This window comes from Epinephelus moara, chromosome 22 (assembly GCF_006386435.1).
Source record: "Epinephelus moara isolate mb chromosome 22, YSFRI_EMoa_1.0, whole genome shotgun sequence".
In the NCBI taxonomy this organism is placed as follows: Eukaryota; Metazoa; Chordata; class Actinopteri; order Perciformes; family Serranidae; genus Epinephelus; species Epinephelus moara.
The window spans coordinates 11,368,477-11,396,327 of NC_065527.1; positions in this window are offsets into that span (position 1 = coordinate 11,368,477).

The window sequence follows — 27,851 nt, forward strand, 5'->3', positions numbered from 1 at the left end:
TGTTCCAATGCATGAATATATCATGGCCACACATTACTTTTTCAGCCGTCGAATAATATTAATGAAAATAAGTGTCTGAGCGGTGATGAAACAAATAGATGTTAGTGATGGACCCCTCTGTACATCCCAAACAAGTGTGTGCAGCATAAAAAATTAAACACGAGCACTTAAGCAAGCTGAGCCAAGCAAGGACATTCACAGCAAGCCATTAAGCTGAACATCGCTAATAAGTAGTCTGGCTCGCACAGACCACATGGTCCTGCCAGCTGTGAGTGTGTGGACAGTCTAGTGTTTAGATGGCACGAGTCATTTTTTGGGCAGGACCCTGGTGACTAAATGATTAAATGGAAGGAATGCTAGAGAAGATTATACTCAACTCAAGATGAATACGCTTAGTCTAAGAGGCAAGTTGTAGCCGACTGTACGGCCTTTTCTTTTACACAGGAAGCCAAGTGTTGTGCCGAGCAGCATTAGCCCCACAAGTGCGTGAAGAGATGGATATTGTCAAGTCTCCTCTCATAACTCTCATGGAAGGCCAAGTGAAAGAGGTGACCGAGCAGTATAGTGGGAGTGCAGTCAACAGGATAACGTTTCAAACGGACAAGGATTGCTGTTGTTTGGGAGCCCTAAGGCATGGCTGCTAGGCCTGAGTCGAGCGTGTCAAACTAGGATTCAGCGGAAACCGAGATTCGTGTGTGCATCTGGAGTGGAGTTATAAAGTACACACACACACACATACACAGGCTGCCCTGTGTCTGTGTGTGGTACAGTGAAGTGCTGATTCATGACCTATGACACCAGAAAATACAAAACAAGCAGTATCATAGTGAACCATAATAGTTTTCAGACAGCTGTCATATGCTTTGTCTTCTATTTTTATGAGGGATGGCAACGCCACTCTGTCAGTCAGTCAGTCAGTCAGTCAGTCCAGAACAGGAGGCAAATTTTAGAGGCAGCACAAATGCAGACAAAGTCAGTGGAAAGACGGGACGAGATGTCGTGCAAATTGACACAAAGATGCCTCCAACAAGTTGAAAATGTTTTCACTTGAATAAACTCTCACTTATTTATCCCTAGGATTTCATCTGCGTCAGGAACACACAAAGACAAGAGGAAAAGAGAGAGATTGCAGAGTAAACCAAGAAAGAATGTAAGTTTCTGGTGAGTTATGAGGTCAGTTTTTGCCTGTGTGTCCGTTTCAAGCCGCCATACAGCTAACATACAGTGGGCACATTGTTTTTTTAGGGCAGTCCAGGGGTCAAATTTGTGCAAATGGCACAAGGCCTATGAGCGAGTTAGAGCGTGCTAACACACTAAACTAAGATGGTGATCATTGTCGCATTGTCGATCATTGTACCTGCCAAAACTCAGTGTTTAAATTATCAATGCAAGCATGTTAGCATTCTGACGCTAGCACTGAGCTGAAAGCACTTGAAACTTCCCAATGACGTTTTTGCTTGTTAACATCATATTAGTCAAATAGGAGACTGACTCTGCGTCCTTACCTTCAATACGTACTGCAGCTGCCCTCATAAAGTGTGTACTGTTGCATGAAGTATGCATACAACTGGGATATACTACTTGCTTAAATATTAATCACAGTCCATAATAAGAAATTTGAAATACAAAGAAAAAAGTGTGAATTCTGGAACTTACGATACCTCAGAGAGACTATAAAACGCCATTTGCAGAACTTGCCAGATACAGAGGTCATCCCAGAGAACTCTGCTGTTGTTACTTTGCAATGTGTGTAGTTTTATCTTTTCAGCTATAACTTTATGCAGTGTAGTTTATAGCTGAGCAGTCATCTGTCTGTAGCTTTGTCTATGTGACGAATCTTCTGCTGTGCAGATGATTGTGGGTCAGAAAAGCCAAATAAGCATGCTGGCCTGCACACTGTAAAATGTGACTGGATGCAGCAGGACATACTGGTATTTTTGGCATACCACATTTGGTGTACTATATATATTAGGACACAGCAACACTTTCTCATTCCAAGTTAGTTCCATGTCTTCATATTTGGGTAGGCTAGGGTATCACTTTGGGCCTGCTGTTGATGCTCAAGGCTACCAACGCTGGGATGTCAACAAAAGCACATGTTAAGTTTAGAAAAAAACATCATGGTTTGACCCATCCACCTCCCCTCCTACGGCACTCTGCGGACTTTCCTGCCTCATATATTACAGCGTTACCGGCAGTGTTTCAACCTGACACTGTCCAGCCATTTATCATACCGCCGACACAGGTGCCATCCGGCAGTGTTATGAGCTGACGCCACCCATCTGCGTATTATTCTGCCATGGCAGGTGTCGTCCAGCCGACTGGCGGCATACCACTGCAAAGGGTGGCTTTTGGTGTCGCCGAAATCACTGACAATGTGGCAGCTGACTTTTTTCTGGCATACTAAATAGTATGGTTGCATGGTTATTGGAACGCAATGATTGTCTTTCCACCTCCTCCTTTCTCTCAAAGCGCTGCTGATCAAAACAACATGGAAATAGACACAGCACAAGAAAATTAAGAAAACATCTTCACTGATATGACAGCACATTTTAGTTTAGAAAGTGATTTTCAGTGATGTTGGAAAATGGCCTAAAATGTTAGATTTTTGGCTTACTTTATTGTTGTAATCATGATTTAGAAGTTAGTTAGTTCACAGTGTTGTATGTTGCGTGTGTGGTCAAACTGACTACGATATTCTCTTAATTTGCTTACAGTGTGTCTGTTTGCATGTGTTTTCCTAACTAAGAGTGCATCGAGAGCTCTCAGTGCCTCTGTGCTCAAGTGGAAATACTGGCCTACCCTCAAAGTAGTGGGTGTCCTGTCACACAGCACAACATAAGAGAGAGGGTCTGATCAGCTTTCACACAGGGAACTGCAGCACCACAGGGTCGGTGCTGCCATCTTAGAGCAGAGGTGTGTTGCCAGGGCCTGGGTTGGCAGATAGAGTGCTGCCCTGGGTGTACAGAGTTGTTTTTTTGCTGTTGACTCCCATCTTTTTTCTTGTTTCAGGCGAGCATTGGAACTTGACAGCGTGGGCGCACGAACCTGCAAATGATGTCTGCAGGGGTTTGGACTGGAATATTGTCAATCAAAGCGAGCGAGAAGGAGAGTACGGGATGTTGTGTGAGTGTGCGTTTGCACAGCACACATCCTCATGCCTGTGCTTGCGTGTCTTGATATATACAATATACATAGGGTGTATGCGTCAGTTTAAATTTTGTGTGGATACTGTCTAGATTTGATGTTGCTTGCTGCAGGATTTACTTGGCTGAGTTAAACATTTATATGGAGCCTCTCAATGAGGAAGCAGAGAGGAAAAGCAAAAGAGAAATAGGGGAGAGGCAGAGCATGGGCATCCTGACCTGCAATGAACTGTTGCCTCCTGTTGAGCTTTCATTTCATGGTTAAATGTGGAGTTAATGGCTGGTCTTACATGGTGGTGGCTTCAGTGTCTCTGACTCAGGCCTCCATTAGTCCCTACGGCTTAAAAAAAAAAGAATACTGCCTTCTCTGAGCGGGGGAGCAAACAACAGCATTCTTGTGAAGAGGTTTAGTACACTCACAACACTTTGAACAAATGGCTCACGTCCTCCAATAAGCCTTGTATTTAATGAAATACCACAAATTACTTGTGCCAGTATGCAATACCATTATTAATATGCCCCCTCTTTGTACATCTGGCATCCTCATTGCTTTGCAGACATCAGCAATCTTTAATCTTGCTAAGAGTTGATGGGTTTTATAAATCACTTTTAACTGCAATAACAGAGATGAAAATGCAGAAATGCCTGATTTTGCAATGAAAAAATAGGAAATACGAGTACACAAGGATGATGTAAAAGAAAATGTTTAAATTATGGGGAGCTCTTGAGAAGTTTAGAAAAAAAATCAACCTAAGATAAAGAAATTAAAAATGCCTCTGATACATGATCTTTGAAGCATAATGAATAATGTATGTTCTACATTTAACTTTCAGGTTTGTAGATTTGTTTGGAGAGAACGTGAGACCTGAACTCAGCCTGTTCCTGCTTCTTTAAAGGATGAGTTTGATATTTTGTGAAATACACATACACATTCTGGCAGAGAGTTAGAGGAGACGATCGATACCCCTCTCATATCTGTCTGCTGAATATAAGGCCAGCAGCTGGTTATCCTCGCAAACGGAAAACAAACTGAAAACAACCAGAAAGAAACTACTCTGGCTGTGTCCAAAAGGTAACAAAATCCACCTATGAGCACCTCAAAAGCAAACATATTTACACGCTTTATCTTGTTTGTTTAAATCACACGAAATCTGAAGTGTAAAAATATCACTTTTACCTTAATTTTATGGGGTATTAAGTGCTGGATCATTTCTTCACTGGGAGCAGTTGCCAGGCAACCGGCGGAGACTCCAGGAAGTTACTGCTCCCAGTGGTACGACTTCCGGTGTTAGTTAGTGAGCTTTAAAAGTGTTGGCAGGTGGATTCTGGTACCTTTGGACAGAGCCAGGCTGTCTGTTTAACCCTGTTTCCAGTGTTTGTGCTAAGCTAGCTGCTGCCTGTAGCTTCAGATTTAGCAGACATGGGGTCTCATTCATGAAAAGTGAGTGAATCTGTGTGTAGATTTGCACATAAAAGCCTACTCTACTAAAAACCTACTCCGGATTCAGGAACGCTGCGGGAAACTCAGATTTGATCGTAAACACGTGTGTATGATCATGAATGCCAATCCATCGTAAAGTGACAGCGCGCTCCCGGTAATCAGCAATTAGCATAAATCCCCGCCCATGAATAGCCAATGACCACCATATAAGGAGGTGTAGGTGCATCCAGTCGACCTGTCAGTCATGGCGCAAAGAAAGAAAGAGAGAGAAAGAAAAAAGAATTTTTCCGAAGCGGAGATCGAAATAATTTTGGGTGAAGTGGACTTAAGAAAAAACATTTTATTTTCTTCAGTTAGTAGTGGTGTGACAGGGACAGGCAAAGCGAAGGCCTGGAGGGAGGTAACAGATGCTGTTAATGTTGTCTCCGTGGTACAAAGAACCATGTCAGAGGTGAAGCGTAAATGGTTTGATATGAAACTGGAGGCAAAGAAACGCATAAGCACACACACAAAAAAAAAAGCGGTCACCAAACAAATAGAAGATTCATTTGTGGGGTTTTGAATGAAGTGGGAACGGGAAACCAGAGATGTTTTGTGCGTAATGGATAAACTCTAAATCAGTGATGGCTGTCGGAATGTAGAGCTATTTAACATTTATTTTAATAAATGATACGGATAACATATAGCCTACAGCAGTCTGTATGCATCGTCTTCAAATTATTTGAATCTTAATAGCCTAAAGCTGTTTTATACAACGTAAATTAAACATTTTTCAAATCAGATTTATTCATTCAAATGATCAAACAGCCACAAAAAAAAAAGTGTTGTCTCAAATAATTCTTTCAGCTGGTGCGTGCTCCTTCGTGGCTCCACCACCTGCTGCTCCTGCTGCCCCTGCTGAACCCAGGCACTGAGGCCGAAGAGGCTGTGATCCGACTGTCCTTACGGATATTTTTATTATCATCATTCAACATGTAGAAAGAACATGTAATCTACTGAGTCGATTTACATAGATAATTCACAATCATGAAACTAATCTGGATCTTAAACCTGCTAATTGCCAACTAATTTAACTAAATGTGTTATATTTTTAATATTTTGTCATGTTTAGATTATTACGTGTTTCAAAGGCATCTGTGTATTGTGTACATAACAGAGCGCAATATGAATTAAAATTGTAATTTCCAATAGTGACAAGCAATATTTATGTGCCTTACTAATTTACACAAGCACTATGAGTGGTCAAGAGCAGGAGTAGATTTTGTTAGTAGCTACGAAAAGATCGGAGTTTCATGAATGAGACCCATGATGTCTATCTTTCTGTTGAACTCTCCCTCAGAGAGCATACTTCCTAAAATGTTGAATTCCTTTGAAATCGAACTCCATGATTTCACACTTCAAAGTCTGTTTACAGGAGTACCCCTGCATATAACAAAAATAATTTTAAAAATAAGTCATATGAAGCCGTTTGTGGCTCCAGAGGGAGCTGCGCCTCAAGTGATGTCAGATCTTTTTCATTTTCAGACTTGTAGATTTCAGCTCCAACCGGCACAGAAGTTAGACAGAAGTGAGCTTGCCAATCCTCTGTAGCCCACTCCTCATTACTGCTTGAGGCGAGCGGCCTCGAGGCTACATCAGTCGCTGCTAGCATAACACACCTGAATCTCCGGCAGACTTTCTGGTGGTTGAATTGCACTAATGGAGGCTACATCATCCACAGTTCCTTTGGACATGGAAGAAGAAGGTGTGTCTCAAAAAAGGTAATAGCTCTGGCTTTGCTTGCAATGGTTTTTTTCTCTGTCTGCTGTGAGTCAGTCAGTTGTTGATTTTGGTCCCAGGAACCCCCAGGACTCCTTGAGGGAGTTCCAGAGAAAGCCAAGGAATGGTTTATTTTACTATTTCATTCACAATAAAAGTGAGTCCAATGTGAGTCAAAAGAGTGAATACTTGGATCATTGGTTTCACTTCTTCCACAGTTACCTCCTCAGGTGTGGTTGAAAACTAAAACACTCTTATCTTAATGATATCCAAAACCCCAAATCTTTTCTGATGGAGGTCCCTGAAGCGAAATCTTATCAAATAGGGGGTCCGTGACCTAATGTGTATCAATTTAGCAACGTATTGTCATAGAACGGTTCGTATGAGATCCTACAAATTAGCTAACCATGAATGACGTTATGTCCTTAACGTATGGTTACGTAATTAACATAAAGTTCGGAGGTTAAGTTTAGGCAAGGTAAGTTACTGTGGTTAGGTTTAGGAGAAGAAACATGGTGAAAACATACCTTAAAATGACTCAATGTTCTGAACACACAACCTCAGGGAAAGTCTAGATTTTTGGTGACCCATCCACCACCCCAACCTGCTTCCTTACAAGACTGCTTGGGACTGCTTCCAATGCGTCAGCGCATTGGTCACATGATTGCAGCCATTGAAAATACATGGGATATGCACAAATTTGGATGCATTACTTTTTGTAGGAAAACAGTTTGTGAGGCAAGCCTGCAGTTTAGAGTTTGTCGACACGAAAAAGATGGAGAACCACTGATTTAGACACACAGAGAGCGGTTTCTTAAAATAAACAATTTAATATTTTCCATCCATCCATCTATTATCTGTAACAACTTATACTTTACAGGGTTGTGGAGGAGCTGGAGCCGATCCTAAATGACATTGCGCAAAGTACAACTTGGCGACCGCACTATCACGAGACTGACACATAGAGACAGACAACCATTTACGCTCACATTCACACCTATGGGCACTTTAACCTAACCTGCCGTGTGTGGGTGGGCTGCAGGAGGAAGCCGGAGGAGCCGGAGAAAACCCTCACTAACCCAGGTCATGGAAACTCCAAACAGAAGGGCCCAAACTGGCCAGCGGGTTCAAACCCAGAACCCTTTGCTTTGTGACAGTTCCAATCACTGAAGTGTCGCCCTATCTAACATTTTATAATCCGACAATATCTTATAATGTGTATCTTAGGTTTGTACCAAATAAGGTGTGGCAGTCCACCAGCAATACCAAACTGGCTCGTTATAGCCTATAAGCCATTCCTTCTTTCTTTCTCTCCTTACATGACTTGCGGAAATAACGCAAACAGCAGCCAACTACTGGCACCGCAGTGTCTCATCATTAAAAAAACATCTGCCGTACCTGTTAGGTAATATAAAGCTTATCTTCACCTTTCCCAGTATGGCAACTCAGACCTTCCTTCCCATCTAAACTTTACTGCTCAAGGTGTCGAAATCCTGAGCAGTATGCAGAGGCATGAATATGGGTCATACGAGATGATAATGTTCCTACACTGAAGAAGAATTTCTCTGAATCACTGGGGATTTTGAGAAGCTACCCTCTAGCAAGTTTTTGCTTTATTTCATCCATTATTGACCATAAGCTTGCAAGGCTAATGCAACGCACAGGCCTGACAAGAGCCCGAGGCAACAAATTGCTCCGAACCCAACCTGAAACCTGACACACTGTTTGGAGATGTTGGGTAGCAGGAATCTATGTCACACCATCTGTACAAATCCAATTAGTACTTAGTACCATCGCTCTTCTTTTATACGTCCACCAATGGTAAAGGGAAGGCTTGGTAAGCGCTTTGAGCTCCCCCACTGTGACTCCTCTAATCACTCGCCACATACTGTTCTCACCCCTAGGTAGATGTGTCTGCTTTTTTTTTAAAAAAAAAAGTAACCTAAAAGATTTATTCTAATGATTTTCATCTGTGAGGAGTGTAGGCTGCGGTTTGGCATGAAAATGAGCAGTGAGAATATGGTTTTGAGAAGGAATATATGCATTATGGATACATCTCATTTGGAGAAATGGAACTGTAGAGGTCCCTGTGTGGGAAGTACACATATAAACCACACAGTTGGTGGAGAAGGAAAAAAAAGTCGAAAACAATGTGATGCGGGCATGGACAGAGGCAGTGAAAGCCGGGAGCAAGAGAAAGGTTAATATGACAAATAATTGGAGGGAGGTACAGCCACAGGCAGTGGTATTAAATTGAATCAGTGGTGGATGTGAAGACCGTTAGTTGGATTAAAGCTAGTATGAGGTGTTTTAAAGTGTTTTCCAAATATCCAGCACTAAATCTGAGAAGACAGTAGGTATCTGGACCAAATCATTTCAGCACAGGCATCTATTGTACCTAGAGTTCCATTTCTTTCCCAACACGACGAGAGCACTCCCCAGAATATGAGAGGACAGGATCCTGAATTAGAAATGGAAAATTAATAATTGATGGCGCTACAGTCGCACGCAGACACACATGCCCAGCACACACACTCACACACTCGCATACGGTACCTGAAGTATTAAGGATCTGCATCCTAAAGGTCAAGAGGAAGTTATGGTTTCCTCCCTGTCAGTTACTTATGGTCAAATTAAATATTGAGTTTCTCAGCAAGAGAAGGCTCGATATTGGGTTTACTGCAGCAGGGACTGAATTGGCCACTCTTAAAGAAATGACGTAACCGCTGGAAAATCGTCCTTCCTCATGATGACTAATGACAAAGAGACCCACATATAAAATCAATTTGATCATTTAAAATTGCCAAGAAGTTACATTAGAGGGCAGAAAATAAAATAAGCTCATGAAAAGGTTAAAGATGTTTAAAATGTGGAGCCTCGCCGCAGACCATTCCTGCATATGACGAATGCCACTCCAAGGCCTCGAGTTTATCCGTCATACACACCATAAATTCAGCGTGTCTGGAGTGGGTGTGATTTAGTTGGCCATGGTTTACCCAGCTCTGCATATAATAACGTGGCTTAAAGAGTTTTAAGTAGACCAAAGAAATCCGGAGAGAGAAGCCCCCTGTCTCTCATCCTTGTCATCTCAGCCGGGGCGAGGTGTGACTGATTGCGCCGACTTGATCGACTACTTTGCATGACGTACAATCAGATAAAATGGCCATCACTTGGGCTCTATCACACCATAAATCACCACTGAGATATGGAGGAATATGTATTCTCTTTCTCCATAAATCATGGTTATCCCTCATCTAAGAGTCAATTATCTAACGCGCAACAAATGGCTCGGCAATAACCTTGAAGATAGGGGATACATGCAGGGAGGCCGGCTTGCGGGTTGTCTTGTCTGTTTTGTAACCACTGGCCACAACATCACATCATCTAAAAGCTGCTAGAGAATGGATTTATGTATATTTTAAAACATTTTGGAGTTTTATTTGGTACTACCTATCAGAGTTTGATGATTTACTGACTGCGTGTCTTCCTGGGTGAGAAATTTATGCCAGTTTTGATGAGTAAATGGACGCTATATCATCCCAAAGCTCTTGTAATGATGGCACGGTATTTTATTTTCTCAGTCTGGACTCAGCAAAGGAACAACTTGATAATCACAAAGGCATTCCGTGATCAGAAGGCCACCCTTGGACGTTGCACTACTGATCTGTGCTTCAAAGGCAAACACATTGTAATTCGGCCTCATCTCTTGTTAGAGCAGTGCGGAGAAGAAACAAGATGCATCACAGTATATATTCTGTTTCTGTGTCTTGGTGATCTTTATAATTGCAAACATATGAAAGGAGACACAGGAAAAGAGATTGCTTTTGTTCTGTTATACCACATTTCTTTCATTTGAACTTCACAGCGTATATATATCCACTGACAGTCCCTGGCAATAATTGGGTGCTTTAGGCTGAGGAACTTCACACAGGCAGAGACCCAGCGTTGCAAGCTGTGATGGAAAAAAAACAGAACATAAAGTCAACAAAGATAAAGTAGCAGGCGCTGCCCCCACGCAATTATTGAACTCTGGTCGTAAATATTTAGTCGTCTGGAGAGTATTCAGTGAAAGACAAGCTTTTCAACCGCTAGTATTATTGTTAGTTTATTTGATATAATATTTAAATACATGCATTTTTAAGTGAAAGTATTTGCTTTATAGGGTGCCTTTAAGAGCTGCTGTTTCAGCCTTTGGCAAAAAAATTGATTATGAAAGCCAAGCATAACGGTAACCTATTGTGACTTTAAATGCAAGTGAGTACTGACAGGAACTAGGAAAATGATCATATTTCTTGTGCTTTAGTTTCTCTGCTCTGGCCCCTCGTAAAATCCAGAACTGAATTAAAAAACCTTCTCCTAACTTACAAAGCTCCAAATGGTCAGGCTACATCATATCGAAGAGCTCATAATACCCTCCACTAGAACACTGTGCTCCGAGCTTACAGGTTCGTAAAGTCTCCAAAAGTAGAGCAGGAGCCAGAACCTTCAGTTATCAGGTTCCTGTTCTGTGGAACAATCTCCCAGTTACAGTCCAGGAGGCATACACATTTAGGAGTGGGCTTAAGGCTGCATTTCCCCCCCCCTCGAATTCATTGTTTTTAATGTAGAGACATGGCAGACGATCAAACGCCATAGTGGTGCCGCCATGCACGAATGTGTTCCTGAATACCTATATTTCAGGGCGTGATGGCCGCACCCTGAGATAAACAGAGTTCAGCTTTTGATACACAGTAGTATGCACTGCATGTCATATGACAAGGACCAACCAATCACTAGTCTCGCCACCAGACAATCAGAGATCTCCGCCTTCTGATAGTCTGGGGACACTCCTTTCTAAAGTGTGTTTAACACACCGGAGAAAACGTCCAGCAACAAAGCAACGCCTCTTGCATTTTTTAAAAGGACACGCCCTCCCGGAAATGTGAGCTCACCCTTTTCTCGTCCGCAAGGAAACAAACACACAGAGAGCTTGAAAATGGATGCCGAGAGATTAAACTCCGTTTTATCAAACGTGTGCTCAGTCCACAAGATTGTGGAAATGAAGGACTTACAGCGATTTTGTTTAAAACTTTTAACGCAGTCGGACTATGTTTACAAACACAAGAGTTCACCAAGCCACCGAAGGACCGTCCTGCGGATTTACTGTTGGTTCTGCAACGTAGGGAGTTTTTTAAAACTCTGCCCAAAGACATCAGTCTTTAGTTAAGCAAAGCGTCTAAAGACTGACTTGTGAGTCTAACCAATCACAGCTGACAGACGTCTTTCCCCTCTTCCGGAAATATCAGTCTGTGATAAACATGGAGAGGTTAAGCATTTTAGTGCGGGGCTGCCAGTGCTTTACATCTGTTCCAGGAACAGATATAGAAGAATATATAGAAGGATATCCGGTAAGCAGGCTATGATAGAGTATTTGTTAAGGTTGCATAGGAACCTCAGACACAACCTGCCACAGAAAAGGCACAAGAGGAGCACCCAGCGCCTGACCTTGCATTTTCCAGGCGCTTTAAGATGCAGCATGTGTATTGCCCCTAAGTCTTAACATCCATACATTCATGTCCCATAACTGCATGTTACTAACTCGGATTTATCCCCGGAGCTTTTGTGCTCTCTCTCGCCGTTGCGCTGGGAGTGTTAATCATGGTTGCGCCTGCTGCCGTGGTCCTGCCGGATGTCTACTACTGCTATTATTATTACTCATACTTCTACTATAATAATACTACACATATGATCATTATTGTCACATACATATACTATAATATATGAATATATACATATACACCATCATATACCTTTGTTATTACAGGCTTTAAATGTTTTCAGTGCACATGTGGTGTGCTCACTAAAATGTTGGTAGATGATTGGTGAGGTTTAACAATATGGAGTGCTGCAGGCCAGTAGAAAGTTTTGAAGCATCTCACCTTACTAAGCTTGTATTTGTCTCTCTTAACCCTTCTCCATCAACATGGAACTGAATCCCTTCCAGTTCCTGTCCCAAATTTTGAACCGTTCAGAGCATTTCAACCAAAGACAAATTGGTTTGGAACCAGAAAAGTTGGTTTAAAGCTGGAACAAAACACATCAGGTTTTCCTGAGGTGCGAACCGTGATGACATCAATGCGCATGTCATATTCTACAGGTTGGAAAGAGAGGATGGAGAAGGCAACAATAGAGACCCTAAGTGAGAAGTCAAAAAAAATATGAATATCTGTAGTGGCAGAACAAATGTTTGCAGGTAATCAATGTGATTTGCCATCTTGCTGCTACTGTTTGCTTCTGTTGTGCATTGTACAACGCCCTTCATCGATGACACACCCTTGATTACAATGGTGGAAACACAGGCTGGTTCAGTAGATGGCACCAATGTTCCAAGAGTCCTGAACAGCACCAGTTCAAGAACCACAAGTAACCTGGTGGAAAAGGGGTAACAGAGACCCAGTGGTTTAGAGAACCAGTATTCTCTCTTATAGGGTGTGAAATTTTCTGTCTTGATTCTTTCCTTTTCTCACTCCCACTCTCTCTATCTCTCTGAGCCCATTTCCACATCTCTCCCCCTCCTCCTCTGCTTCTGGGAAATGAACATTCTCGGCTCTTTCCAAGAGAGGTTTGCTCACAAGATAAAATCTCACTGCCCGTCCCTGGATGCTGACCTCTTCGTTGCCATAAGGGATGTTTATCAGCGATTGCTGGGCTCTGATTTGGCGCCGAGGTCGCACTCTTCCCATCTAAGCCTTGTGCCCATTTTCTCTCTGTTGACTGTAAATTGAAAAGAGATTTCCGCAACCCGGTCATTGTAGTGAGCTGTCGTTTGTTGTCATTGACCCTCCAATCAATTTGTCCACCTTACAATTACTGTTGTTCTTCCAGGTGTTTTACTCAGCATTGAGCGAGTGGCAAAGCATTTAAGTATTTAAGGTAGTTACACACAGCGAAAGAGAGTGTGAAGCAGACTGGTGCAGTTGCAGATGGACGGTGGCCTGCTTGAGAAAAGACTGAGAGAAGGTTGGAAGTAGAACAGAGAAGGAGTCATGTAAATGTGTTGTGCATCAGTGAGGTGAGAAATTGCCAGAGCTGCACAGATGGTATGCTCTCACCTTCATCAAGCTCTCCCTCCATCAGTCTTCTCTGCCCTTTCACCAGTGCCACATGACATAACCTACTGAATACGCCCTTCATGTGAGCGACTGTAGTTATGGTAGCATTTTCTGTGCTAAACATGTGCATGTATTAGGCCTCTCCTGGGAAAGATCCTCTGAAGCACTGGAAGTGATTTAATGTTTAGTTTAATGTTTGGAACAAATAGGTGAACTGTGGATTGGAACAGGTGGGTTTGATGAGAGCAATAAAAACAGCAGCACTCACAGAAAGTTAAAAGTCAAATGAAAATCTGTCTTTAGTTTTGACAAATTCTAGCTGGATTCAATGGTTGTAAATTAATATTTCATTTCATTTGTTCCGCTCATGTCCATATGCAGCAATAAAAGTCAAAATTAAAAAAAATGTAATACACATTCCATTACTGAAAAAGAGCAGGGAGAAGAAAACAATCTTATTTTACCATCCTCTATCAATTAAATAAGTCAGTGGTTTCCAGCTGGTCCGGCCACGAGGTCCAGATTTCTCCATTATCATTAGTTCAAGGTCCACACAGTTTCATTTTTTCAGTGTCATACTTAGGTTTGGAATTGATGTCGTTTACTGTCTGTTAAGTAGTTACAAATTTGACATGTTCTTGAGTCACTTGGGGTCCATCCCGCGACCCACTTTTGATTTAAGCAACCAGATTTGTCACACTGTCCAAAAGTTGCTGTGGTTCCTGCTGTAAAATGACACTGATCACTGCTGAGAGGAAGGTGCTTTTGCAACAAGACAGATCAGAATCTGGAGAAAATACATTAGTTGTTCAGAAGTAATCTGATCAGATTTCAGCTTTCCGATTGGGTCAAATCTTGAAAATGGGGTTGTTCAAAAGAAATTAAAGGATTCTGAAATCAGACTAGATCACTTAATCCAGTTTTGGTTTTGATCCAGATAACACCTTCATTATGTGTTGTTCAAAATTTTATAGTCTAATCACACCCCCACCCACCCAAACAAACAAACAAATAAGATTACACTGATCCTAGCAGAGGTGTGGATTCAGGCTGGATTTCAGGAACAGAAATGCAATTAAACTTTAATAAAAATTGGTCAAATATATGTACATTCAGATGATTTATATTTGATTTGTTTAACCATTACAGTGATAAAGAAAAAAAAATTGTCCCCATAAAATAATGCTCCAAATAGCTGTCAATATCAAACAAAAAATGACCTAATTTTATTTCTATTTATCATTTTATATTAACTTCAATTAAACAGTCAAAGGGAGTTTCTAAGCATTGCACCCTGCATACAGTTTTCCTCTCACCTCAATTAAATAGCCTACACATAAAGTGACCCACACTGACTATTGTACCTGTTGTTGGTTGTTCTTTATATAGCAAGTACCCTACACTGTGACATGTAGTCCCATTTATGGTTTATTTACTGTATCTAAATCAAGGTAATCCCATCTAATAATGCTTTACAAAATGGGCACAAAAGTAAAAATGGGTTAACTGATCATGGGCAGCAAAACATCTGAATTTCAATTTTGATGTGGATTGAACTTTTTGAGAAACTGGACCCTGCTGATCTTATCTTTTTTGGCGAGTGAAACAGCAAACCAACGCTTTTTATATAATTTTCACAAGTTGTCATTGATTGTGTTTTCTCCAATTGTATTCCCTTGCCCCTCCCTATTTTTTCAAGCATTTGTCATAGAAATAAACTGATAAAACACATTTTCTTGTCGTCTAAAATGTTCTGTATTTAGATTGTGTTGGCTATGGCAGTTTTCTGAGTGTCTTTGAACTGGTCAAACAGCGCCCCTCTCAGCTGGTGTGGTGAAACATGGTAATGCACCAATATAATCACGTGACACGTGTGGTGCAGACAGGTGACGTTACCGCTCCATAATTAGACACTTAAGGCCTTTGCGACTGAAAATACAGTTGTAAAATGTGAAGCGTGTCGCCGCAGTTTTGCTAGGAAAACCACAGAAGAAAACAGCTGCAACTTATCTCAATTAAAACGTTTAATATTTAGTATTTTTTAGCAATGTTAGCTTCACCATGGCAGCTGGTCAGAAGCCGAGCAAACACCTGAGCTGAGCCTTCACCTGGGTAAGAGACAAGGATGAAGAGGATAAAAACGTGCAGCCAAAATATGCAGTTCAATAAAGTGGAAGAGCTCAATTTTAGTTGGAAATTATATTACTGCTATTGAACATTTTGCAGCCATGAAGGACGACAGTCTTCAAACGCTGGTAAGTGAAGCAAAGACACTTGTGTGCTTGCTCCTGTAACACGGCCCGCCGTGGCTGTGCATACACACCGACACTGTGCTGCTGTTAAAGTGGTTATAGTGCTGGTATTGAGTAAAACCTAATGTACGTTGTTAACTTTAATATTGCTGTTTGTTTTAAGGCTCCTGAGGTTTGTCTTTGCGTGCTGTCCACACACACACACACACACTCACACTCAGCAGCCTGGTCAGAGCCTGCAGAGCTGCACACTCATTTTGAATTTTACATTAAGTAGTTGTGAAGTCAGCTTGGGTGATTTGTGATTGTTGTAAAGTGTGAGGTCTGGAAGGTGCTTGTTTTTAACATTATACTTTGATACCAGATGAGAAATACTGTGTGTGTTGTTCCACTACTCCATAAATAAGAGGGATTTGTCAGTCAGCATGTATTTGATACATGCATTGATATAGGGCCTACTTAATGTGAATGTAAACTTTGTAAGCAAGTGTTCTGTGATTAATCCTCATATCTGTAGTTGATATCTGATAGGGCCTGTTTAAAGAGGTATTTCACTACTGGAAAGATGGCCTTTTAATAAAACCAGGATGTCTATGCAGTAGAAAGGCACAAGTACATTTGAAATTGAAACTGAGATAAAGGACGCTTCTGCTCAAGAGGGAGAAAACCTACAACTACCAGAATGCACTGTGCCGCACTAGACCAATAAACACTCCCGCTGGTGGCTGACATAATGTGAACACATCCGTTTGAACAATGGTGGCAAGCTGGCAAGAAATGATCTCGTAATACAGTTAAACAGTAAGCTCAGTTTTCTTGGCCTCCAGGAAACAGGCAGGAAACAGTATGGTGCCCACTTCCTGTCCACAAACTCTGGCTGTTACAACAAACATGGCACTGAAATATGTTTCTATAAACACTGTAGGCAAGAAATATGCAATACAGTAACATAATCTTGATATATTCGATCAGCACTGCCAAGTTTTACTGTTAAATTGGATTTCGGTCCAAGTTTGAGAGAGACAGAAGTACGGGTATGTGCCTTGGTCTGCTTCTACACCCTTTGTGTCCATGGTGGCGGCATTGGTGGCAGACAATACAAAAATGTGGACGCAACAGCCTGAGAGCCAGCAAAACTCCACAAGATGACATAAATTACGTCATCCAGCAGAGGTCTGGCGGGGGCGAGGAGGGGTATCTAGACACTGATTTGAGTGAGGGAAGTTTACCAGTTAATTTACACATACTACCAACACTGTTTTGAAACAAAGCTGGTTGAAAACCTGTGAAGTATCCCTTTAACATGGCAAACTCACATTTTTTCTCCATGCTATGCCACTGCTAATATGTGCTTTTAAAAATGACACAGGCCTAATTATACTGACATTACTGTTACCCCACCATAGGGCTGGGAGATAACACAATCTCGAAACGGGAGTAAAATGCATGTCAATGATAAACTATAGTCATTTTTACTTGATATGGATGGACCTAGATAGATCCAAACAGCGTGTCATGCAGCAGAAGTGAACAGACAGGATGCAGGTCATTGCACACGCCCATTTTTCACTGCAAAGTTTGTGCTGAGGTGAAGAGGAATTGAAAGTAGTGTGGATATAATGAAAAGAGGGGAAAATGAGTGGAAGTGAGGAGCGAAGCGGTGGGGAAGCTGAAGAAGAGCTTGCGTTTTTACTCAAAATTGGACGAAATAGTGGATAAGAAAAGGTCATGCTGCGTCAATTAATTTGGAGGTGGTTTGGCTACTTGAAAGGTCACAACGCACAAACAAAGATGGTCTGCAAAATATGCTGTTGGTTGTGCCAACCAGGAAGGGTGTTGTTGCTCAACAGCCTAGCACTTCTGCTGCTATGGGCAGGGCTAGCGGGGCTGCACCAAAACAACAACCAATAGTGTCGTCTTTTGCCGCCGTAGCCCCATACACGAAGCGATTAAAAAGGAACAGAGATATAACAGATGCAGTGTCATACTTTCTAGCCAAAGACATGACGGTCATGAGCACCGTGGAGAAAGACAGGTTTAAGAAATTAATTAAGACAGGTCCCAGGTGGGAAATATTTTTCCCAAACTGCTCTGCCACAGCTTTACGACGAATGACGTGGGAAGCTGGAAAGTTATTTGGCTTCTTCAGGCGTCAGACGTTATCAGGATACTTTTCAAACTTGAAGCATATCGTGATAAATATCGATATCGATCAATACAGGGAAAAGTATTGTGAAAATATTTTTTGCCATATTGCCCAGCCCTACCCAACCATCACCTGAATTTTCACATATATCCATACACTCATTCTGTACAGTCTTCCTGTGCTCTGCTTACATTTAAAGGCATATTCTTGCCTGGGCTAAAATTAGGGTGTCATGACAACCCTGTGTGTTACATGTAAAGCACTAATCTGGGTTAAACTCCAGGCGTGCTTTCATGTCTCAGTCCATCATTAGCCCTAATTGCAGTACAGGCAATACTATATGAGAAGAGAACACCAAAGGGGTATAGAAAAAGTGAGTCATTACAGGAAAATGTGAATGTAATGGATTATTGGGAGCATGATTTAGAATTTATGGTAATCCAATTATAAACCAATAATATTTGAGCTTCAGGATTCAGCATCCTACGCTTACACCAAAGGTAAAATCCATACATGGCTTGCAAGAAAATAAATATAGAAGTAAAGCAACAAAAAAACTTCCCCATCATCCCTCCTGTCCAAATAATCACTCAGCTGCTCACAGGAGACACTATATGCACGGTGTATCTACAATGCAGAGGAAGCCATAGATTGCCCCACCTCCCTCTCCCTCCTCTTCTCATTCTCCCTTTCTCCCCAGGAGAAGAACAGATGCGTAGGCAGCACTAAAGCAGCAGCTGATTGTGTTTGTGATGTTTATCGCTCCCCTAGCTGCCGAAGATTTACAGTAAATATCTCTTTTATTGCTCACGCAGGGCCCTGCATTTACACCGGTGCACCAGCTCCCCTCCTATATACCTTCGGCCACCCACAGTCGACTCGAGGCCCGTAACCACAGCGTCTCTCCTCTGCCATATGCAGAGCTGACTTTAAACGAGGCCTCCTGCATGTGCATCATATCGTTAATTGCGGGATCTCACGGTGACTCGTAAAATCCTGTTCATTATAAATGTACCCAGCAGTAAATACAGATGCCTTTTTATTAGTTTCTGTCCCCTGCAAACAAACTTTGAAGTAAAGTCAGGGTTAAAGTGTTAAATTATCATATTGTTATTCTGTGTTGTGACTGTTAAGGATGATCTGTGGAACAAAAGGGAGTCATTGCCTCGGTTCTCGCCAGCATTCATCCACATCCAGCAATACTGGCGTGCATTTGAAATCGTGTTATTTGTATTCAGGGGAGTAGTGAACTTTAACCACAATTTGCACATATAAATGAAATCCTGCTTTCAATTGCGGCCTTTGTAAAGTGACACGGAGGGCTGGGGAACATAAGGCAGCAGATGAAAAAGTTATTAAGGCTTGTTTGTATGTGTGCATGTGAGATATATGATCTCATTTGGGATACTGTGTGAATTGTATTGTAATGCCTTATCAGGACATTGGTATGTATGAGCATACTTTCATATTTACAAGTCACACAGAATATTTTAGGAAACGTGTTTTGAACTATCAGGGTTTTTCCTTGCTCTGAATGAAGCAGAATTGATACCATCCTGATTGTAGCTTCACCTGGCTCCATAAGCAACGTATTTGAGGAGTAATAAATTTATGTGTGTGTGTGTGTGTGAGAGTAATTTTCGTGACACTTAACTGTGTAAGAGTGAAGTTACTGATTTGTTTTCCAGTAAGAATGACCCAAAGTTATGCAGAAGCCCAGTTTTCCAAATTAAGTGTTGTAGTATACGCTAAAACAGACCATTGGCATGTGAAGTTATTACATATTTTTGTATTAGGCTCTCCCTGCGCACTTGTCTGACAGCCTGCTGCATATATTTGTCCAGCTTGCAGGCTTGTTTTGATGAAAATGAGGTTGTAGCTCGTTGTCCACTTTACTACAGTTGGGAAGAGGCTTCATTTGTGTTTTAACAACTTCTTGCTTATGAGTTATTGATCCGGGAACTTTGAATCTCTGAATATCTTTCCAACTTTACTGAACTGCATAGAGCTGTATTTACAAATGCGTATAAAAACATCGAACTGCAGGGAAAAGGAAAGTTACACTGACCTCGTCAGCTTTCTTTTGTGTTTATAGGTTTGGTACCCGCTTTGCTGCGGTCAAGCATGAAACAGACAGCTCTTTGCTTCCTCTATGGCAAATTTGGCAGCGCCTTTCCCGGTGCACTGTGCTGATTAGGATACACTGTCACCACATCGGTGTAATGCCAACATTGGTTGCTTGTTAGAAAAGTGTTTTCAATTAAGACAGCCATCACAGTTTTGTCGAGAGCTGGAGATGGGACGAAATTTGACGGAGGCGGCCACCTCGTAATTCCCTTTGCAGGAAACGCCCTGACTATCCTGTAGATCAACCACTACAATACAGTGCACCTTGAGAGTGTTGGAGAAGAAATATGGCCATGCTTTGTGTCTCATTGCTCCTTTATCTCTAGAATGTTAATACACACTCTGCCAGCTATTGAAATACATCAGCCCAGTTGTAGGGCTGGACGATTATGGCAAAAATAATAATCAGGATTATTTTTGATTGATATTGAAATCACGATTAATAAACATAATTATTCATTGATTTCAAAACTCAACTTCAAATATAACTTAAAAGAATAGCCAGAAATAAATTAGTAACAAGTAAAAAAAATTAAAATAATAATAGTAAATTAAAATAATAATAGCAATAAAAACAATAAATAAAAATAAATACTAGGGCTGACCCAAAAAATTCGAAGCTTTGAAGCTTCGTTCGATGGCACGGGATTCGATTGTGAAATTTTTTTTTGAATATTCGGCCTTTTTTTTCTCCCGTTTTTTTGGGGGGGATTATGAACGCAACACCATCTCCGACAAGGAAATAGAAAGCCCGACGTGCAATGAATGGAGACCTATTATCCTGCTTGAACACAGACAGCTAAATTCTTTCAACAATGTGACTCAAAATAATGATAAAATAGATTTTATTGATGTAAAATAATATGCTGATGGTGACATTTTCCACTGGTCCGCTGTGCACTGAGATGGTGTCAGTGACACATGCTGCTCTGAGTTGCGCATCCGTCTGCTTGCGCTGCAGTGCGCGCCGAGGGTTTTCAGTTTTAGTGTTAAATCAAAAGTTCAACACTACTTATCAGCAACCAGAAGTGTTTTTTCGTTTGTGAATATTTTTATCTTAATTCTAGGGTTGCAAGAAACTACCTTTTCACCATAATTTGTAAGTTATTAACTTTTTTGGACTTTTTTTTTCGCTCGTGTTGCCTTGGGGGGCAGACACGACAGCGTGACAAACTTTGCAAACAATTTCCTTAGCATATCATACCAATGTTTCTAAAGTGATGTAGGTCTGATTACATGCATGTGTGCTGACTTTGTCAATTCGAGGTGGAGGGGATGATGGATGCTGTGCCACCTCAGTGAGATGGCTGCAGTTGGGCTGTACCCGACTTAGAATTACGTCAGTCGAATCAGGTTTGGCTGTTCAATATGAATATTCAACCATTTGTTGTTGTTTTTCCCATATAAGGTTTTTAAAGTTTGAACAGGCTCAGCAGGACGCTCAGAGTGACAGCGGCATTCACTTAATATAGTAAATAAGCTAACTGCGCTAATGATGGATTGGAAATGTGCAGCAGTGTGTTTTGCTGACGCTAGATATTACACAAAAGCCAGAGACTACCAAGTTGCTGTGAGCTGTGAACTCACCACTTCTAAGCAGAAGAGAGAAGATAAAGTTATCTCAGAGCCTCACGGTGTGAAGCCTCTCTTCCTTCAGGCTACTGCGTGATGTCCGCAGCTCTCTGTACCAAAGAGTAGCGTGAAAGTCAAGAGCGCTCACTTTGCAGGAAAATATTGGGACCAACTTTTCCCCAGAAGTACACTGCACAGCACGCTGACTAGCCAAAAAACAAACAATAAAAAAAGGACAGCTTGACTTGAAGCAATCTCAGGTGACCGAGGGGTCTCCGACTGATGATTTGAATCTCCAGGTTTCAGGGGTCAGCCCCACAGACTACTGTTCAAGACTAACAAACAACAAAGCTGGATGTTTTTCAGTGACATCGGTGGCATTTCCAGCTGTGATTGTGCCACCAAGAGCAGGTGTTGTAAGCCAAAACATAATATTTTTTCTGACCATAACCCAAGTGGTTTTTGTGCTTAAACATAACCAGAGTTATTGAAATGTAAAGATTCAACATATGTGCAACCTAATACCGTACAAATGATGCATATACATGGTTTGCAGAAACATACAATGCCAGTATTCATTCTAGTGTTAGGGTTGAATAGATACTCACATGCAGTATTTTATTATCTGAGAAAGTGGAACGCTTGTGGATTATGTGGCAAAATCAAGGTGCTCGTCTTTCTCTTGACATCTGTTGAAGATAGATTTCTTTTTGTGGATCACCCATGTTTTCATTTCATGCTTGTGGCCACACTTCCATTTCACCATTACCCTCTCAGCCAGTCAGTTATCATACCTCGCAGAGCACGGGGGGGGAGATGAGTTGGGGAGGGAGGGGTTGGTCACATAAAGGTGACTGATACGGAAACTATCCGTCCCGAGTGGAAGAGAAATGGTGGGATTTGTTGATGGAGAAAAGGATGTGAGGTGATGGAGGGGTGATGGAGGGATGAAGTGATAAAAGAATGCAAGTTGGAAGAAGGGGGATGTGATGGAATGGCGGCCTCCCGGAGTCCGGGTCACCCGCTGAACTCTAAAAGCACCCATTTGATCATGACATGTCAAGGATGTGAGTAGAGGGAGAGCGAGGGAAGGAGAGCCAGGGAGAAAGATGGCACAACAGCCAGAAAAATTGCTCATCGTTTGGCACCAGATTGAGTGATCCGTTTCAGGAACTGGTGAGCACACATATGTGTGTGTATGTGTTTGTGTGTGTGTGTGTGTGTGTGTCTTACCTCCATTTCATGCACTGTCTCGCACCCATCCCTCCTTATGGGTAGGTGGTGTATTGCTTAGCCCATGGATTTGACGGACGGCACATCAGTGAGTCGCATCGATCTGGGAGGTTTGGTGGGAGGAGATGAGGGGGGGGTAGTTGGAGTTTGGTTGTCACAGACAGAGAGATGGAGGATAGTATCAGGCATGCAATCTCACAGCCAGGGACCCCGGCATGGAGGGATAGGTCGGGGCCATCCATCTCTCTGCATTACCCTCAGCCGCAATGACATTAAGCCAGAGGGATAAGGGTCTGTCTGGGGGTGTTTAGAGCTACGCCTGGTTATCTCTCTGTGGGGACCACAAGGCTAGAAGCCAGTGTTACACCCAGGCAGATGGGCACTTTCTCTGCTTTGAAGTCTGTCAAAGTATAGGAGCGAAGAGTGCATGCTTACCGGGCTTTTACAGTCTGTGTGTGTCCTCATGTCCCCACTTTTATGCTCAAATAATTCAAGTGTGTTCAAGTTCGTCTTGTGATGTTTTAAAGAGCCTTTAAAGAAAGGATGAGTTATTGAGCTGTGGAGCTGTGGCAATATGAACAACAAGGTGTATTACATGTTATATCTAGAACGGTTTAGAGACAAAAATGAGTGGTGGTGGAATAGCCTTACCCTTTTTAAAGTCATGTTTCAGCGTCCCAGATTCGGTGGAGACTGATTGCTGCTCAATTAGACAGTCAAAACAATCTAGTCAAAAGTTGGGGAGAAGAAGTATAGTGGAGAGAGAGAGGCTGAAGCTTTACAAATTGAGACACAGTCTGCAGTGTCACATTCAATCAGACATAGGCGTCGTAGTCATTGCTTCTGACAGCATCATGCATTCCAGTGCTAATCTTTGTTTACTATCACACAACAGTCAAGTGCTCTATTTTGAGTTCATACAACACTAAGAATAAACAGTAGAAATAAATTATAGTTTAAAGTCTCAGCCTTGAGTTAAAATTTTGGCTGCCGTTTGCCCTCAATTAAATGTAACCTATGCTACAGTTCAGTAATTCCGAGTTAAAACGGGCATAAAAGCAAGTTCATAGGAGCAGGTTTGACTTTGAGGCTTGTCTACGGGGAAGAGCCTCATGACTAATGAGTCCTTCAAATACTTTAGCCGACAACAGAAAAGCATGATGAATGGAATTCAGGTTAGTGGACTAACAGTCGGAACAATTACCGATTCATCTAGGTTTCAACTTGTGAAGCTTCGTTCTGTATGTAGCAAAAAACTCATACGACTTCAATCGTCCAACTCCCATCTGCAGTTTCAAAGTATAAAACAGCTGCAGATGTGCACCCTCTCCCAGCAGACATAAAGACTGTGTAGACAAATGAGTAAGTGAGTAAGACTGTGTCCCTGTCACAAATTAGTCTGAGGCCAGTCTGGTGTGATAAGAGAGAGATAAAAAGGAGTGTTGATGGGGCCTTGAGGACCATCTAAATGAGACGGGGATACGAGCGCGATATGCACAGTGTTTTTCACTCTGAAAGCCTCGTCTGCCTGGCTGGACACTCCCCTGGTGCCATGGTGTGGGACTCTTCCGATCAATATTTCATGCCATCAGCAGACACACACATACACACCATACAGCCACCCACAGCCACATCCACACATGCCTGTGCATCCAAGAGAACAGCAAACAGAAAGATGAGAGCCTTTCATAGTCGCTGCCAACTGTCTTTTCATAACTGTCCAAAGCTAACTCACTGCGAGTCCATCCATTCAAGTTAAAGAGTTGTGCTGTTTGTGTGCCCAGTCAGTCATGAATGAACTTGGGTGTTAAGATATTAAACATCAGATATAAAGTAGATGCAGTGATGAACTTTTGTCCTTTCAGACTTTAATGTGTCGCGGTCACAGAACATATTATATATTTCAACATATTTCAGGGTTTCCCACACAGTCATTTATTTATGGCAGCCTGCTACGATCAAAACATCTGCCACCACAAATAGATTTTATATTTCTAGAGCAGGACCCTTCATTCGGAGCACTGTCTAAATATAGTAGTTAGTTGTAGCACCGCAATGTCGGAGTGCAGAGCGCACTCTTGGCACAGATGGAGCAGCAGAATGTTAGGTGCATTGAAAGTGAAACTGAACTGTTCATTCTGCTGGGTCAAAAATGGGTCAAGCTCGTCTCTGCTGGTCTGGGGCCGTATTCACAAACATTCTGAGAACACTCAGAGAAAATCTTTTCGTAAGGAGTCCTAGCTTAGGAGTGATTTAGGAAAGTCCTCAGGGCAACTCTGAGCAATGAAGGGACAGAAACTTTCATCCTAGTGAGGAGGTGTGGTTGACCTCATTGCTAGGTGTGATGCATTCTTTTAACAGATGTGATTGGTTGTCACAGACACGCCCCTTTGTGAGCCTGCAAGGTGTGGACACCCAGTGGAAATGAAATGACCTGCTGACTGTGAAAGTGTCATTGTTAGTGTGATCACTCTGCTGATGGAAGGTTGAGACAGACTCAAGTCATCACTGCTGCACTGTTATATTTCTCCAGTTTCCAAATATCTTAGTGTTGTGATCGTTTTCTTTGTGCCGTTTTAGTGTTAGGGGGGAAATGTGTGCGTGTCTCTAATGAGATCAACCACACAAGTTATCCCTGCATGAGCTAATCTGTAGCATTTCATTTACTCACTGTCATGCAGAGTTTGGAGGATATTTCATTTACTCACTGTCATGCAGAGTTTGGAGGATATTTCTCCGACCTCTTTGTCTTTCCACCATTTTCTCCTCTGATTAAGAAACTCTTAAACCTCTTAAAAGTCCTCCTCCCTGCTCCTAACAGTTTTTAACCTGAGGAGCTCTTTTAAGGTCTAAGATGCTTTGTGAATAACTTTTACCTTTACAAGGATTTAGTCTTAACTTTGAGGGGAAATTCTAAGAAAACGTCACAATTCTAAGAATTTTCTTCGAATTTCATCACTAGGAGCGACACTTTGTTCAAGGAGGCTTTGTGAATACGGCCTCTGATCAGCTCTGACTGGATCGTAGGGCTGTACCCAAATATTCGAATATTCGAATATTCGTTTCTATGGGTAGGTATTCATTATGAAAATTTGGTATTCGATATTCATTTTTTTATTTACTTTTTTTATTATTATTATTATTGTTATTATTTTACATTTTTTTGGTGCTAAACATAGTCTTTTTGTTGTTGGTAAATGTAGGTTATCAATAAAAATCAAAACTTTTAAATTCCATTGTTAAAAATGTGAAAATATAGTATTGCCTACCAACGGAGCTTGTGTGCACGGCACGCGCATCCGTCTGAGGCTGTGGATCAATGCCAAGTTTTACCACTTTGTCACTATTCCCTCTAACTGACTGACACCATGACAGTAATAGCCAATAATGTCAAAATATCATTTACAGACCGATTTAACAGACGATCACTGCTGCCCGACCCGCAGGTCCATTTGCGGGTCCCGCGGGTTATGGGTCGACCCGCGCATCACTACTCAGCTCAGTCTATAAATGCTGTACACAACAGTAGACATTATATTCTATTCAGGCCGGCAGAACCAGCGGCGCATCGGTTCTACAGTGCACGGCACTGCTGATTAACCATTTTATTGCAGCACAGAGTGTCTGCCAGCAACCAATTACTTGCAGAGGCTTCCTACAACTTGTTTCAACGGTTCCGATTTAATCAGAAGACAAATTAAACAGGATAACTAGCCAATGTGAAATCCAAAAGAAAGCATAGAATAATGTACTGAAGGAGACTGTTGTGCCATCACATTTTTTTGTGGTACGAGAGCAAAGATCCGGTCGCTGCTGTGCAAAACTCCGCAATATAATTAGGTCCGAAAAAAAAAAAATTAGAGAGGGGACACATGCAATTAAAAGAAGAGAACGTTTTTTACTTTCGTATGTCATGGTATCATACCCCCGCCACCTGTTGTTGGCTACCGACACACATAGACTCTAATTCTGTGGAAAATACTGTATTTAGCTGATAAACGTTTACACTGATTTATGTCAGTTATTACAATATGAATGAAACATACATTGATTTTAAAGTTGCTGATTGCTGTTTCTCAGACTCTTATAAGCATCAGCATGGTAAACCTCCAGGTGTCAGTGCGTACAGAGGATGTTGACACATCCATAATAACCGACAGATGTTGATTCTGTGTTAACTGTGATTATAAAAGTTACATTGTGACAGCGGCAGCAGATGACCCTTTTTATTTAGCTAACAATAAAAAAACGTCAGTATAAATGTGGCATCATGTGTTTGGTTGGGTTACTGAGATGCACTAAAGGCCCAGCTGGTAACAAGGGTTCAGTTTTACTGTGTAAGTCTGTGTCGTGTTATATTTGCCCTGCAAAGGTTTGTATGTCACAGAGATGATTTTTCCAAATGCAATGCAGAATTATTTGACATGGCTGGACGCTCGACTTTAATATTTTTGTTTTTTTCGGCAGTGACACAGTGTCTAACAGCAGTTTCAAAGTACTTGTTTTACGGTTCGGCCCATCTCACCTATCAGCGGTGAATAACATCCTTTTCACAGCTTCATCTGCACCAAATGAGGATGACAGTCTCTCTCCTGACTCTCTGTCTTTCTGATACACAAGCAGGGCCCCCCCACATGCAAATGCACAAATACTCTCCACATTCATTCACACACACGAGCTACATGCACACACTGTGAAACCAATGAGTGGAACAGCAGCCCAACCATTCCATTTCATGGCGAATTCTGCTGGCTGTGAAGGCAGTGTGTATTCCTGCTTGTACGTACTTTATGTGCAATTTTGTGTTTTTTGTGTGTGTGTGTGCGCCTGCTGGTTGTATTTACTTACATCACACTGTCTCAGTATGCATATGTACACACAGCTGCCTGTGTAACACAGCTTGGCTCCGTGTGATCCAAAGGGAGCATCAGGGCTTTGATATACTTTCATAGGAACACAAGGGGATAGTGGAGCTGTCAAGAGACCCCAACAAAGCCCGCATCAGACCCTTTTGGTAGGTGGATGTGTTGTTTGAATAGAGCAGACAGTCACTGCTGAAACCAACACCATCTTTAAAATGTGTGT